This window comes from Perissodus microlepis, chromosome 9, assembly GCF_051167445.1.
Source record: "Perissodus microlepis isolate ML-2025 ecotype Zambia chromosome 9, ASM5116744v1, whole genome shotgun sequence".
In the NCBI taxonomy this organism is placed as follows: Eukaryota; Metazoa; Chordata; class Actinopteri; order Cichliformes; family Cichlidae; genus Perissodus; species Perissodus microlepis.
In genome coordinates this window covers 25,048,316-25,066,075 of record NC_140469.1, presented here as the reverse complement: position 1 = coordinate 25,066,075, position 17,760 = coordinate 25,048,316, and the positions used below count along the sequence as shown (strand labels likewise).

Sequence of the window (17,760 nt, the reverse complement as noted above, 5' to 3'; positions counted from 1 at the left end):
ATTTGAGCTGACGAATGGTTCTCCATACTACGTGTAACACTCCTCTGCTGGGCTGTTTCTCATATAGCATAACTGCCCCCCACCCCTGTTATACACACACACACACCACCACCATCACCTCCCCCGCCTCCCCCATTGCATCCCATTCCAGCCTCAGCAGATACCCTCTGCTCTGTTCACTGCGCAGATCCAGCCCTTCAGTGGACTGTGCCATTTGATCCATGCAGAAGATGATTCACGCTTTGCGATCTGGGAAGTAAGGGCGGCGGAGGAATCCCTCCCTCGCCCCCCTCCTCACCACCTCCCCTCCACATCCATAATTCAGCATTTGCGCTTTCTTCCTCTTCCTCCCCTATTTTTCTTCTCCTTTCCTCTCCTCTGACTGCTATTGCTGCTGCTAAACGTGTTTCCTCCTGTACACCATCCACAAGCTGAAGTATCAGTCATCTGTAAACCGCCCATCTGGAACTCAAGCTGCACAGGTAAGGTGAGAGCAAAACAAAGCGCTTTGCCTTTATAAGCTTCAGAGTTTGTGGTGTATGAAATGTATGCTGGCTGAATGCATCTTTCAAAGTCTTGTGGATGAGTCGCTTCCCAATTTATTGTTTAATTCACATTTAGTAGCAATTAGATCTTTTTTTCTTCAGGAAGGATTTGGTGACACTGTTGCTATGGTAGCTTAGTAAACCAGCCAAAAGCTAACTATGTAATGGTCTTTAAGACATCGGGGGTGGGGGCTACATTAGACATTTCTGGAGCATTACTTGATGGCATACAATAAAGTTTAATGTCCCCTTGCAAGTTACTAATCCCAAACCCCACCACAGACAACCAAACGCAATCATGGTTCCCACAGTCTGCAGGCAGCTCTTCCTTTAGCAACTCATAAAGAGAAACATTGAGATAAACATGTGAATTCAGTTACTGAACTCTTGGTGGAGCTAAAAGGAAACTGCACTGTGTTGCTTTGCCAAACAGAAGCACACTTGCTGGCTGAAACCCACTTCTCGGTATTTTATGGTACATCCTGCTTCAGTGGGACTTGGCATATACCAACTGTTGATCACAGGAACTGTGGAAAAATGCGTCAGAGTTTCTACCTTTTAAAATGAAGCTTTTGTATAAATGTGTTGAAATATGCTGCTGAAGGCACTCAGTTACTTATTGTCCTTTTTGCTGGTTGTTTTCCTTCAGAATGGGGGGTGGTAGGGTGGTGGTGGGGGTGGGGGTGAAAAACAAAGATTTTTATGAAGTTAACTGTTGTACTGCATGACAGATTTTTTAGTGCATTCTTCTCTATTATACTCTCTCTCTCTCTCTCTCACTCACACACACACGCACACGCACACACACACACACACACACACACAGCAAAATGTGGCGAGAGGTTGATATGCAACCCCAGCCCGAGGGAAGGGAATTGATTTGATACTCTGTGGCATAGCTTTAAGTTGATTTCATGTTGACTCTCTGTTTTATAATGCAGCCGGTGTAAGACAAGCTGCTGGAAAGAGCAAAAGGGAACAGACAAAGAATGTGTAACATCTCAGTGAGGCTGGCTGTTGATGTGCTCCTACATGAGAAAGTATTGAGGTGCACTGAAGCTGAAGTCTGACGCAAGATTGTCAACACAGCTGGATTTCAAAGAGTCTGGCTCAGAGTGCGATACTGTTGAGATTTTTTTTCAATTGAGTAAGACAACACCCAAAACAGTGATGTTTACTGAGTAAAACAACCTGTGAGAAAGCAGATTTCACCACTTGTTCACTGTAATTGATTTGGACTCTTTCTAGTGTTGGTTTTATGTCATTAAACAGATTCATTTTTTTATTATTATTATTTTTTGTGATATTTGTCATGTCAAGGCTTAGTGTGCCGTACGCGGTCATGTTTTTCCACTTCTGGCTAACAGCATTGTTAAAGATTCTCATTTGAATGGGGCACCAGCAGCACTGTGGTTTAAAAAAAATCCAGTATTTTGCAAATGTATGAATGAAATGGTAAACAGTTTATGTGAACAGTTATATTTGTCTTGAAATGGTATCGTAAAAATTTAGTAGTAGTTAAAAGAATCAAAAACAGAGCATCATCAGTTTTATATCAGATTGGCTGTATTTACATTGATTTAGCCAATGCAAATTTTGTTGTTGTTTTTTCTCTCAAGCAACATTTTTAGCAATGTCACAACTCTCCTGCTAATCTGTCTTTAAAGAGGTGTTCATGCTGTGCACTTCTAAGAGTTCACCTTTAAGTCTCTTTCTGCCACTGATGTCAAAGCCAATGTTGCACCTTGTAGATTGTGAGGCTTAATTTTAATTTTGATAGAATATCAATATAAATTCCTTTGGGGGTGTTTGTTTTTTCTTGTTTTGTTTAGATTTTTGTTTTTGAATGAGTCCTGAATGCAATTATACATCGTGATTAATCTTAATTTGCCAGAAATAGAACAACCATATTGTTTTCAATGGAGCAATAGCTGCGGCATGAACATATTAGAAACCAAGATTTATTTAATTCTATATTGGGTGTGCAGTATGATAAAGAGTTTCTGTCCCTTGTTTACCAAATTGTTCTATTTTGAGTTCACTGGCTCTCCCTAAGTCATTGCATTGACTACAAGAGATTGCGATCAACCTGTTTTTTCGATTACAGCGATTCCGCAGTGACCGTGTTCAGCCGTGATATCAGGCAGTTTTCATGAAACTGTATAGGGGTGGGGGGGAACAACAGCAAGACAAACAAAGGCAACCCACCCGTTGGTAGTGTGATAACATTAGAACAAGTTCTGCTGACATTTTTCTAATTAATGACGTCTTGTGTCAACAGTGTATCCTTTTAAAACTTGGCTCCTGACAGGACTCCTGAGGGCCGTACAGATTAATGACTTGGCAAAGTGTGTTGAACCTAAAGTCAGAGTTTCAGCATCATAAGGGCAATTCTGTTTTTACCGTGCTAGATTTCTATGGTAACATCTGTGCTACAGTACTGGGTTCTTTTATTATTATTATTATATATTTTTCATATATCTGCATCACTTGCTCCCCTTACTCATTCTAGGCAGCTCAAGATCAATCCATTTTGTGCAGAAGAGTTCATAAAGCATCAATTGTCCTCTTCTTTGTAGGCATGCGCAGATTGAGGCTTTGGGTTATGCCATGCCAGCAAAGAAACTGGCTGCCATTAACTTGCTTCATAGTGCACAACTCTGGTCTGCTCTTCAGGTCAGGTCATCTATTCAGCTGTCAGCATATGCTTGATTTCATGTATTTTTCCTACCAACTTACCCAAAGTTACTCTTAGTGAACAGAACACTATTGAACTTTTGGTGGCCATCTTTAGATTTTCCACATATAAAGGTCACAGACACTGTTATGAAACTGTGTGTTTACATTTATCAAAATAGCCTCAGTCTTAGGAAGTCCATACAATACAGCCGAACAAAGGGGGAACTAAATTTATGTCAGATCAGTAAAATAGATACTGTTTGAGGATTACTAATACAATATATAGAACAAATATGTCTTATTGTCAAAAAACATTACCTAATCAGACATTAACAATTATAAAATTGTGACTGTGCACGATTGTGTACAGCCCAGCAGAGGTTCAGGAAATTTCATTATGCGAATGAAATCATGAAACACAGAAGCTGAGGCATAATTCATTAATAATGAACATAATGCTCCTCTTGTTTGAATAGGGCTATTAGCAACGGATGGTCTGCATCTGGGTTTCAGAGCTAACAGGATTCCATTGTTGCACTTTCCGTATAGCTGTTGATTAAAAATGCCTCCAGCAGATAGGTGGAATTACCCAGCTGCTACCTGATACTGGAATATAATAAGTATAATGGTGCCAATGCTAAATTACTTTCATGCCACAGACTGAACTCTGCTTGACATGAACGACATGAAACTTTAAATGAGAACAAGAATTTCACACTTCTCAAATAGCTTGAAATACAGGGTTGAAAGATCCTTTCAATTTTAAGGCTGCAACATATTTTTATATTTGCTGCTTAAAAATCAACATTAACTTTCAGTAATGCAATAGCTATATTTAGTCAGCAGTGTAGGCAACGCTGATGTTTATCTTCTCTATACAATCATAAAGCTCTGCCTTCTTTGTCTGTCTTCAGTCTGTGCGCGATAGATTTCCTTCAGATGGAAAAGCTGCCAAAATGTCTTTCTACTGACATGTCAAACTGCATTCAGAAGAAACTCAAACCTTTATTCTAACCCCTAGCTGACATCTGCCTCTTTTAGAAAATAACACTCCGAACCGTAAAGAAAATGAATCTCCAAGTGGCTGTACTTTAAGAAGCCTAGTGTTAAAGGCAAATGGATGATTGATCACTGTCTTGCTTTAAGAGTGAGGAAGTTGTGAATACAAGAGGGAACTTCACTCTCTGTGAGCACGATACAAAAGAACGTTCTCTTTATTTGCATTTTACCAATTAAAAAGAAGCGTTTCAGTATTTCACATAAGAACTTTTATATTCAAAGTAATGGAGGGGAGAAGACAAAATGTAGTGCAGAGAGTAAGACAATTTAATAAAGCTGGAACTTTGTTCTTTTCATTTTTCCCCTCAAAGTTAGGAAAGTAAGCGGCTTTGTAATTGTTTTCCACCTTTGAGGTTTTGCTCACTTTAAGAGTTTTTTTTTTTTTTTTGAATGTGTCCCAGGGGAAGCATCATGGCTCCAGATCCTCTTTGTGTGTCTAGGGAAGTGCCCTTTAAAAGATTACTTTGATGGCATTTCTTCATCATTACTCAGCTGGAAGTGAAAAGATAGAAAAGCTGTTTGAGAGGGGGTCTAACAAAGCAACAACAGTTCCGGGCAAATCCGAGATGCTTCCTCTAGTTTGAAAACACCTTCACCAGCTGAGCGTCTGTGATTCATACATCTGTTTGTCTCTATTTTAGAAGCTAGAATTATCTGCTTAGCAATGAGAACAAAGGTATTTGGTTTTATAACAAACTTTTCACATCTGGAACTTTTCCAGTTCTTTATGACCTTCACCTTATTTTTCATCTGTGTATCGTTTTGTATTTTTGGCCGTGCAAACTGACCTTTACTATTTACCAATACATTCTCATTTCCATAACACCAAATAGGATAGCATATGTGAGATATGCATAACGTGTTCTTTTCATCTGTGCCACATGGGTCAAGGCAATATTAGACACTGAGAGCAAATTGTTTGAAATGGTTATTTCTTGTCATACAGGTAACCAATATGGTTACAGTATAATAAAAGTCCACAGGAACATATGACAGTGCTCAGAATTTCAAGGCAGCACTGAAAATAAGGATTGAAATGTTGAACTACACATTGTTTGGGTTTAAACTTTAAAAGTTGTCTTGATGCATGCTGAATAACCCAGGTAAGTAAATCCCAAAAGGTTGATTCTGTTCATCTGGATGTAGCGTTTTCAGCAGGAGAAACATTTCATCACTCATCCAAGTGACTTCTTCAGTCTCATCTGACTGCAGGTTTCCCAAACCATATAAACGGTATATTTGTACTTCGAAGAAGTCACTTGGATGAGTGACGAAACATTTCTCCCACTGAAAACGCTACGTCCAGATGAATATAATCAACCTTTTGGGATGAACTTTAAGTTGTGTATAAATACAATAAAGAAACTTAGGTCGTTGTAGAATTACATTCTTTCTTTGCTATCTGCAACAGGTACCAAACATTCACAAATATCTAAATATAAATATAGGTTCCATTCTGTGTTGAGATGATTCAGTAATGTTGAGGTCCGAGCTCTGGGGAGGCCAACAAATGACTAATAGTATTTCCAGATTGTATTGCATGGTGAATCCAGATCTGACAGTACTTTTGTTTCCATTAATTCTGACAACACCATTGTCTGAAAGGCATCCCTATGACAGAGTCTCCACCATGTCTTTAGATCTGCTGCCACTGCTTTTTAGTCCAGTTCTTGCATACTTTGGTATGCCTTCACCTTTTTTCAGTGCTTCCCCTTCTTAAGAAGGGATTTTTCCAATTTCCCCAACTTTCTTTAAGGACAAACTTCACAATATTCTGAGATATATAAAGTTTCTGGCTTATAGCTCTACATATAACCCCCTAAATTACTACATGTCTACAATACTTATGTAGAAATGTGTCCTTTTTAAGGACTGAAAGATCAGTTCACACTATTTGTATCACTTTTCCCAAGAAGGGTAGGAATGTTGTCCCCTGTGTGACAACTCAGATAGAATTAAGAAGCAATGTCTTTTGGATTAAAATGCCCCGTTTCACAATGATAGCCCTCCACAAAATGCTAAAGTGCATTAACATGTGACTCCAAGGACTCCCAACCAACCTACTGAATGTGACAAGAAAGTGAGACCTAGTTGCGATACAGGCTGTAACCTGTTTGGTCTCATTTCATTGATCCCCACTGATTCATTCCACATGGGGCACATTCATTCCACCAGCCATGTGTTTACTTTGATCAATGGGTCCAGTGGGTAAATACAAATGTCTGCTATCTTTTCCCTGCGTCCATACTAATCTCCTTGTACGTTCAGGTGTTGTTAATATATTGCAAAGATACTGATCAACAAAGAACAGAGGTAAAGTCTTTCTTTCTTTCTTTCTTTCTTTTTGAAATGAAAATTATTCTCTCACAAATTTAAGAGAAAACTGGAATGCAGTAAAGCAAAAATGGTTCAAAAATGGAAGATCAAAATCACAGTTTAATGCCTCAAGAGGCAGAAATACCTTCATGTGGCCAGTGAAGTGGATGTTGTTTTGAAAAGGTCCAGTTTTTCCACAGCTGATCTGCAGAGATTGCTCAAAGCAAACTCCACTGTTGTGTTAGGGAAAGAAAATCAAACAAAAAAACAGAAAGTGATATATCTATATATATATGATACATACCAGAGAGAGACAAATGTTGTTGTTTTGAGTGTGTCAACATAATAGGATGACAATATATTTGATCCAAGCCAGTTTATGTAATTAACATTACACACTCTCTCACACACACACACACACACACACACACACACACACACACACACACACACACAGAGGCATTCAAACATTGTGGTGCATACGTTTGTGGATGCGCCCAATCTGTCAAAGTTGTGCTCTGTTTTTGGAGTATCTAAGTGCCTGCTTCAATTCACTGTGGGGATTCCACTCAAAGTGACGGTTTTAACATAGACTCAGGTTTCAAAGCCTAATATCAGACTTTAATGAAATCCTTGAGAAGTTGGATCAATGTAAATACTTCTTTATTATTATAAAATGATGACAAACAAGGTCTGTTTGTAATAATGCAGGAAGTTATTGTAACCTTCCCTCTCTAAAATACTTCAATTAATATCTTGACAAATGAAACTTTCACGATAAAAATAATGTCAATAATGTCACTAAACATCCTTAATGCACAAAAACAGTACTTTTGTATTGAAAGATAAAGACCTTATAGTGTTGGATAGAAACTCCAACAATCAGCCGACTACCTGAGAGCAAACTCTTGGGGACAGTGGCAAGGAAATCTTTCAGGAAGAAACTCTGGCAGAATTGGGCTCAGGGAGGGGCAGTGATCACCCACAACCAACTGGGGGGTGGTGGGAAAGAGAAAAATGATGATCAGATGTGGAGAAAGGACAAAACACAGACTGGGGGAGAAATTTAATGACATTCCATCTGTTCACTGATGCATGACATGTGAGTGAAACGATCGGAGTGGATAAGAAATACTCATTCTGGGTGCATTATGGGAAGTCTCCCAGAAACCTGTAGCAGAATAACGAAGACATGGTTCAGGGCCACCAGATCCAGCCCTAATTACAGTATAAGCTCTATCAAATTGGAAAATTTTAAGCCAAATCTTAAAAGTTAACAGGATACCTATTTCTGAGAACTCCTAAGTGGGAGCTGGTTCCATGGGAGAGAGAGTGCAATCTGACAGTGAAGTGCTCTATTGGGATTTTATGCTTCTATGAGATCCTTTACATCAACATTGTGGCAGCATGTTAACATATGAAAAATGTAAGACAAAATTACATATACAATACTGTGCAAAAGTCTATAGCCATTGTTCTTTATATTTATCTGTTCTTTATATTATGTCTATAACATGAAAACATACATATAGACACAATAAAAGAGTTTGAACCGTTTTAATGAGCTTAAAAGTAAATATTTGGTATGATCACCTTTGATCTTCAACAAAGTCTGAACTCTCATACGAAAGTGTTTTTGTAATTTCTTTAAGTAATCTTCAAAATTAGTTCTCCAGACTTCTTGGAGGCCATTAAAAGCTCTTCTTTGTATGTTAACTGCCTCTTTGTTCCATTCTCTGTCAAGTTAATCCCACACTGCTTCAATAAATTCAAGGTCCAGGCTCTAGGAAGGTCAATCCATGATTTATAGTAATTCCAGATTATATTGCATGATGAATCTCAATCTCATGGTACTTTTAATTCCACTGAAAACACAATTGGCTGAAAGGTATCCCTATGACAAAGCTTTCACCATGTCTCAAGATCTGCTGCAGATTTTCAGTCCAGTCCTTGCATAATTTGGTATACCTCAGCCTTTTTTCCATACTTTCTTCTTAAGAAGGAATGTGTCTGATTTCCTCAAATTTGCATAAAGGCAAACTGCACAACCTGCTGAGATATATCATGTTTCTGGCTTATAGCTCTACCGATGCCTTGTTTTTGCAAAATTTGATGATGGGGCATGATTATACAAGAGCTTGTATGTGAGGAGGAGGATATTAAAGTCAATCTGGTTTTAACAAGGAGCCAGTGAAGAGAGGCTAATATGGGAGATTATGGGAGAACATGTGAAATTCTTGCAGAATTGACTTTGGTAAACCCACTCACTGGAAAGCACACAAATATAGTATTTATTTTAAATATACCAAAAAGATGAGGTTGAGCATGTAATATTTAACCTTGCCTCAGAGTCATAAAAGCTGCTATGATAGACCTCTGTAGCATTAGGTGGTTTTACGTTCACCGTCGGCATTGCAAATGCTGCGCTGACAAGATAAAGTCTCAGTTTTAATCGCTTCCGATTCTAAATTAGCGGTAGGTCTAATAACTACTTTTATGAGTTATTTTCCCCACGTGAAAAAAGTCGTTATCCAGTATCAGCACAGTATGAAAGCAATATTCTCAGCAATAGCAATAAAGCTGCTATGTATCAGGTCACAGGCTTTGACAGTCTTTGTTTAAGAATTCAATGGACCTACAGGGTAAATGACAAACCTCATTCGGTCTCAAAAATATGGCAGTTTGCAACAAACAGCAATCATATTATGCATGTGACCTAATACAATCATAATCTGGCCTCAGCTGAGTCAGATCTCAATGGGTGACATGGAATGACAACATTTAAGCGCATCAAAGGCCATTGAAACGAACGTGCAATGACTGTGTGACTTGTTAAAACTGCTCATTTTAACAAGTCACTTTGTCTTGTCTTGCAACATTACTCAACAAGGAGTGAATGTCACTTGCTGCTAAGGCAATTTGACTTGTGTAAAGAGCTCTCGCAGATCGATTTGACTCTTGAAACTAGATGAGTGGCCTACCTTATTTCAAGATATTGACATAAAAAACAAATCATTGCATTTTTAAAGTAGTAAAACTGATTTCACTCAAGAACACACTTTTTATCTTCCTGAGGTTGAGCGATTTGCTTTAATTTTTATTGCTTCAAGGATTTAGGGGAACTTCTGCAAACCAGCTAAATTACATTCAAGAAAGGTCTATAAGGTAAATATCCATAGATCTATTTTTAACTCTTAAAATGGATTCAGTGCAACAGAAAAAAAATCCCAAATAGATTTACCATAAGAGATATCTCCTGACAGCTGAAAGATAAACTCACATAAAATCAATATGCTAAGCCTCTTAGCAAGATCTATTAACATAGGGCATTAAATTAGCTGCTATTGTCAGTTACTGAAAAATGTTAGGATGCTAGGAAAGATGTGATATTTATATAGATAGCTTTTAATATTTCATTATTTATTTTTGACAACCACCCATCAGGTATTTCATGGGACTGTGGCACAAATGGCCTTGAGTAGGTGAAATGAGGGAGGAGGGGGTTGAGTATTCCAGTGTGGAGGTACAGTCTTTAGCCATGACCTATTCTTTTTGGCCAATGGGAAAGAGAAGTGTGCCGGCATGATTAATGGTCATGATTACCTACTCAGAAAATGTGGTTTTCTGGCCCAGCAGCTTCACTTTTATGACTTAAACCTGGGGCAAGATGTTTCATCATGCAGGCAAAGCTGCACAAAGTGCATAGGCTACAGAAATGATGTGTGATGATGGCCAAACATATCACTGATGAATTGTTTACAGTCATGTGTTTGACCTAAAAGGTAAAGACTCCTGTGGATTATTACATGTTCATTTATGGTGATGTTTACCTAAATCGGCATCAAGAGTTTGCAGCCAGTGAGAAGCTACGCTTCTATTTTGCTCTGTGCTTGTGGGTTCAAAACAAAGAAGAAGAAAAAAAAAAGACTAATTCAATTACAAATTGTAGTGAGCAGGAAAGTGCTTTGTGGTTTAAACACTTCTAAAATTCCCATCAATGCAGGACCCGAGTCTTCACTCGCTGCCTCATATCGTGAAGAAACTGCAGATCAAAAGAATCCACTGAGCCAGGAGGGATTCACTGATGAAACCAAAAGATAGTCTTTGCATTTACCAATCCTGTAATGCGTTTGTGCGTTCAGTCAGGCATTATAACCTGTGCATATGCTGGAGCTTGTGGTTTTGTTTGTCCTTGTTTCTGCAGCACTTGTGTGCTAAGGAGATACCAGATGATGCTCCCAAATCATTAACCTAAAGATAATTCGTGCTACAAATACCACAGTGGCCCTCATTACAACTCAGCAACACTCCACCTCCACCAAATGATTCTCCATCGTGTCACTAAACCTCAAAGGTTAGCCCATCTAAAAGGTTACAGCTGCGTGTGACATTTCCCTTGATGATTTATTTGGCCCTTTTTTTGATAAATATCAACCAGGTTGTTGTTGCCATTTCGACTTACTTACTCATTAAGCTATAATAAGTGACTATATCCTATATCAAGTGAACTGTTGAGGAGGAAACCAGGGTCATATTATTTGTCTATAGTATAAATGAGCATGGATCTTGACAGGGGCATGAAGGCTTGAATGTCATTGCTCAACCGCTACCAGAATTTCACCAGCATCAAAAGCTTTTACAGCACAGTTTGTGGCAAACTGCAACTGACATAAATATTAAAGTCACATTAATTAGAGGGGGGTAACAGAAACATCAAGTGAAGACGAAATCTATCAAATGCTAAGTAGTCTAATAATCTTCCATTTGCTTTTTTTGGCTTTAGAGCAAAATTTCTTGTGGCTCCTGCACTGCCATCCATCACTGAGCAGCTGAAAATATGAGAACTGCTGAGGTCATTCCAACAGTACAGAGATTTTTGAAAGTGAGAAAAGCTCAGTTCTTGGCTCAGTAGTGGCTGCCTCACTGGTAATGATCAACAACCTTATCAAACCCTGGAGATATATTGCAGTCATTTTTTGCGCTGTGGAACCTTAAAATCTTTGTTATAGAAGTTTAAAAAACTTTAGACTGGCACTATATTACCTTTGAAATTTACTTGAAGTGCAGCTGCACTTTTTATGGACAAACAGCAGCCCTTTCTCTCAAAGCCCTTGACTGACTATTTTAGCTTAAAAAAACAAAAAAACTAAACAAAAAAAAAAACTAAACATGTCGGTCTTTTGAGATATCTGATGCTGGCATGCATATTTTTTCATGATCTTGCAAAAAAGGACAAAACTAACAACTCAACATACAGATGTTGGACAGAGATTTTACTATATTGACATTTAAGCAACAAGGCTTTGCTGCTGCTTTTGTTTGTCAATGATTAGATTATAAACAATTATTAGAAATATAGATTTTTGGGGGATAATTTTGTAAATGCCTTATCAACCATATAAACACCATTTTCCTGTATCAAATCGATTCTTCAAAGCACGCAGTACACCTGAGGTGCTGCAACCAGGACACAGAGGAATGAAATGTGTCACTTCTTCCATACCCATTTCCGTGCAGACTCAGTCATTTCTTTAATGATTGGCAGCTCATGTACTGCTGCCAGGGTTCCCACTGCAACAGCTCAGCATTAGGTTTATATGTCGCAGAGCCACTGGGGCACTGGGGAAGTTTGCTGCCACTATGCATTCAGTGTGAAGCTCCAAGCTGTGGTCTCACCCTTACTCCTATGCCAAAGTTTCACTGTACCCTGCTGTTATTTCCTTGAAATATCTCAGTGCCTTGAACAAAAATATTCTAATAGTGCCCCCCAGCTGAATGGCTCAGACGAGACAGTTGGGGGGTGTTTAGACTGAAGATTAAAAAGATAAGGGTTCCCTGGCTTAAATCCTTGCACTGGGAGGAGTGAATCATATGCTTTGTGTGCAAAGAACACGTCCCCAGGCACTGCAGCGGAAATGCTCTGTGGCCTCGAGTGTCGTTGAAATATGTAGTTTTACTAAAGGGCTGAGAAATAAAGTGTATATGTTGTGAAACGGGATCATTCTTCAGAACAAGAATGCAGATTCAGCAAACCTTCGCCAGATTAATAAATATTATTGTGCTGGGGTGTTTAATTCTCGAGCTCGTGTTCATGCTCGATTCAGTCAGTGATCCTCTGAGTCACGTTTTTCACAAAGCAGATTAAACCTGCCGAACAAAAGTGTAGGTGAAATCAAAGCTAGGCTCAAATGATGGAATTCATATTCACACCAGTCAGAGTTAATGTAGCATATATGGTTACTTTAAACGCGTACAAAGCTTTATGGCTTTGGCGAACAAAAAATGCAGTTTCAGCACAATGAACTATAAGCAATCACCGAAAAACTGTAACAGACAAACTGCTGAGTGAACAGAAATTTGTGACAATTAGCACTTTATCAAATGTATTGCACAGAAGCTATTTTCATGACTGAATATTTTTTTAAATCATGCAAGATGATTTCTGCATTGAATAAAGCTTTTATAGAACTGCTTAAGTCCAACTAAACATCCTTTTAGCAGTGCACGCATGTATACTGTAACTTGTCGCTCCTTTAAATGACCCCCTCTGTAATGCAGTGGTTAAATCATACCCCATGCACCACTGATTTCTACATATAGGTACATTTGAACACATTGTGTGCTTAACATATGCAATGTGAAGCTCACTGATGTGGAAAAGAAGAAAAAAAACATGTAGCTCTAATGTAAAGGAACTCCCAGTCGATCTTTTCCATGGTGTGTTTATTTTAACCACATTACATGGCCTGTTAAGCCTGTAACCACCTCTTTGCCGTCATAGTGTGATCATATCTGTGTTAACATTCATTTGGGGAAACATGTTCATTATGTAAAATGTATACATGAAAGTATTGTAATATACCATAAAGGATTTTCAGGATACCCTGTTAAATCATGCTATGATCTACTGTGTGAACAGCTGCATGCTATAGGGTAACAGCAGATAAGAAATCACATATCTCAGAAATGTGAATATGTAAGGAACTCAGGCAAAGTAATGAAAAACCTTTCATCCAAGTCTTTTTCTTTATAACCTATCTTCATCAAAATCTATTTGCATATTTTCTCAACTTTTTGAGAGCTATACTACACTAAGGACAGATTGCATGTCTAGCACAAGGCATTTACAGAAAAACAAGCTCAAATGAGAACCTATGGACTGAATTTAATTTGGAATTTATAGTGTTCTGCACCTGTCTGTGGGAAGAAATGAGAGCAACATGAAATGCATAAAAGTCGCATCTAATGGACAACAGAGCCCTAATGAGGGCCACTGTGGTGTTTGTAACAGGAATTATCTTTAGGTTAATTATAGAGGCATGTGGGGGTGGGGGTCATCAGAGAGTTGCTTAACAAGCAAATGCTGCACAAGCAAACATAAATAGAAGCACAAGCTTTGTTTCATATGGTCAGGCTTTAATGTCTGGATGCTCAAAAGCAGAGACACTCCATAAAGCATTTGGTAAATGCAACATATCAGAGGGTCTTGCGGTTTCATCAATGAATCCCTCCAGGCTCCCTTGAATTATTTGTTCAGCAGCTTCTCTGTGATATGAAACAGGCAATCAAGATTCAGATCGTGTATTGATAGAGATTTTAGAAGTGTTTTAACCTCAGAGCGCTTTCCCGTTCAGTACAATCTGTAATTGAATTAGTCTGTTTTGTTCTCATTTGAACCCACAAGCCTGCAGCAAGATTGAAATTAAGCATCAAACTGGCTAAAAGCTCTTAATTTCAATATATGTAAAATGCTCACATATATACAAATATATAAGGAGTCTTTACCTTTCAGTCTAAACATGCAATCTCTGGTAATTTTGATACTTTTTTTTTGTTTTACGTCTGGGCTACATGTTTGCATTGGGTTGCAGTGGGGTTCCCCCCCCCCAATCCGAAGCTCTACAACAAAAACCCGTCTGGCATGTGTTCTGTATCTAGCAATTGACTTGGGCACCACTCAAGTCTTGTTTCCTCCATTTCTGTCCACAGTTATGAAACATTCAAAACCAAGTTTCTCTGTGTATCCACCCATGGTGCTGAAACACTCAAAGCCCTCTTGCTCACTGTGTGTGTGTGTGTGTGTGTGTGTGTGTGTGTGTGTGTGTGTGTGTGTGTGAATGAAAGTGTTGAGCAGAGTCGCTTCATCTGTCTCTATCCATGGTACTGAAACGTGCTGGTTCAGTCTCTTTACATATACACATTTAAATTGAAAAACAGGATAAATCTCATAATTCCAAGAAAAGAAAGAGCATATACTTCATTTATTGGTTTTAATGTAGTGATGTTTTAGGATATGAGCCATTTAGGACATGAAGCAAACATAAAAGATTTGCTGCTTTTCAGAGACAGAGCTTGATACCGGTCTAATAATACTCCCAGCTATAAGAAAACTGCCGCTGTGCACGGGGCATCCTCTGCAACCATGTGGGACTTTAAAGAAAATCTGCAAGTTCCACATGCCTCCAGGAAATCAGTCATAAATAAAAAATAAAAAAATAATTTAAAAGACTTGATGTGTTTGGCAGCCTGTGCACTTCTTTGGGGAAAAGCTTACCAACATTGGTGGTTTACTGATCAAAGAGTCACCGAAATTACTGATGTATGACAGCAAACGATGCTGTCAGGGAATAATGTAGAATCTTTGTTGGTCACAATTTAATAATTATGGATGTCAGCTGACAGAAAAGTCTCTTCTTTGACAGATGTAGGACAAAGAAAACATATTCTACGGGCTGTACTGGGATTTACACCAGTCAGAAACAACACTAAAACCAGCTACCTAATAATGTACTGGTCCCCTCTTCTGCTTTACTCTGACCCTTTGGCTTCAACATGGGGCATCTGGAGATGTCCAGTGGTGTCTGGCAAAAATACTCTCACAGCAGATCCTCTGGGTCCTGTGAGTTGTGGGGAGGGGCTTCAATGGATTTTGTTTGTTTTTGTAAATCCCTTAATGGATTGAGATTTGTGGAGTTTGGAGGCTCTGCCAGTACCTTGGACTCTATGTCATGTTCCTTAAGCTGCTAATAAGCTGTTGTTGTGTGGGCCCATTGTAGTGTGAGCCTCTATAATCAGAAAGTGTTGTTATGAGTATGGGTACTTGTTCTAGATTAATGTTTAGGTGGGTGGTACAAGTAGAAAGAATGCCACATTGCATTGTAACATCTTAATGTCATTCACCTAAACTGTAAATGGTGTATTGTATACTGTGGATTATGTGCAATATATACCTTACTAACATGAATGAATGTTAAGTAGGTCTATGTTTTGCAACAGAAATGTGTCACATATTATAAGCAACACAAACAACAAGCACAAATCCAAAGTGGCTTCCAAACTAATAGTTCATAAGACCCTTCTGTCTAAGCTAAATCCACTCCTGAATGACAAAGAATAACCTAAATTCACATAAAAGACAGCAGCATCCACTTGAAAAACCCTTTCAATGATATCTTAGCCTTAATGAAGCAAAAACCTCTTGACAGGCACAATACTACACAAGACTGAGCACTGCATTCACTTAAATTAATAATTATCTATGAAACCCATATTTAAACCTTTACAATAATAACATTAATACAATGAAACTCAATCATTGCCACTGGTAAAATAACAAAATGCAAAAGTTCTTAATAATAATAAAAAAGCCAACCTTTTAATAAGTGCTGAGCACAGTGCAGAATAAACTAAATGAAGCTTTATAGCTTCTTTCCGAGTGAAATCTTGACAAAACATTATAAATCACGGCCATTGCCTTTAAATGCTGATACTGCATTTCCCCACTCTGAAACGATTCCTCTGAGGTCTTGGGACGTGGGGTAGAAAATGAATTTGATGACCAAAACTTTAATTATTTGGGCATAAAGTGGAGTCATTGGAAGCGGTCTGTGCCTCACACTAATGCCTGTGACAAGTATATGAACATGGACGTCAAACATAGATATGCCTATAATAAACTGCCACTGTCAGGAAAGGGATGTGTTGGCTTTAAGGACACGTTTTTATTAATACTAGAGTTGCATGAATGTTACATTGATCATATCTAACTAATCAAAGCCATTACACAGAATCGTATTATTGATGGTAAATTATTCATAAATATATGCAGTGAAGTGGTTGTTACTTCAAAATCCAACTTAGCCACCTGAGTAAAACTGAAGCTTGACTTCAGGGACTTCAGGATGTGCATGACGACTCAGAGACAGAGGGTCTTTGTCTATTTGAATCATTTCCCTGTTGAATGATTGCCCCCTCAAGTCTTTGAGCAGCCTAAATATTCCCCACTTTATTACTCATAATGCACTGCTGATTGTATTACTCATATCTGGGCAGACTGGATTACGGTAAAGCCCTTTGACTCTATCACTGTTGATTTCCCTTGAGGCATTAGAATGAACTTTAATGAATCTCCATTTTTACCAAAACCCTTGCTGTGAGCTACCTTAATTTTGCATGCCACGGGCAATAAATGAGTCCAATGCCCAGACATATTAAATGACTAAAGGTGGCAGGTTTTGACCCAAGTCAGCAATTTCTGATTCAGTTCCATCAAGACAAAGTCCTTAATGGAAAAAAGTTGACAACAGAAATTTAATTGTTTCAAGCAGTGACTCGGTGTATTACATGCCAGTGGGTCATGTTTGGTTTGTTGAACACAAAAAATAAAATGTTAGGCAAGAGTGCAATTAGATTCAGTTTAATTAGAATAACAAGAGAAGTTAAAATAACTGGTTGTGTTGTATACAGTATACAAATAATGATTACAGCAACCTTTTTGGAAGAAAGATTTAGGCATTTGCTCTTGATATGTTTTGTCATGTTTGTTTGTTTTTATAGTCATTACACATGCTTTAAAGATGTAATTCTGTTATTTTTCATTATAAATAAAAATAACTCGTAGCAGAAAATTTATTTGCATCAACTTGACTTGTTTGTTTACACCTGTAGATCTGGGTCACTGTATTTTTGTTACTTCTTTGCCTTAAAAAAATGAAAGAAATAAAGCCAAGTGTTGCACCATTCCAGATCCTCCCATAACAAATGAGTATATGCTTTACAGCACATATTTGGTTGATATAATATTTATGCCTGATTTATTCCTAGCTGTGGATTGCTGGATGCAATCCCCAAGCTCCCAAACAGCTATCATTCATTATCAAGC

The 17,760-nt window shown here is 38.2% G+C and overlaps 1 protein-coding gene across 1 annotated transcript in view; it reads left to right on the top strand.

Annotated features, from left to right (window-relative positions):
- Positions 1 to 212: 212 nt before the first annotated feature.
- Positions 213 to 17,760, top strand: part of LOC146380587 (cadherin-18) — a 186,547-nt gene continuing 168,999 nt past the window's right edge. Inside the window, exon 1 of the mRNA XM_084939783.1 lies at positions 213 to 482. The gene's annotated coding sequence lies outside the window, so the exon portion shown is untranslated. The remainder of the gene's footprint in view (positions 483 to 17,760) is intronic.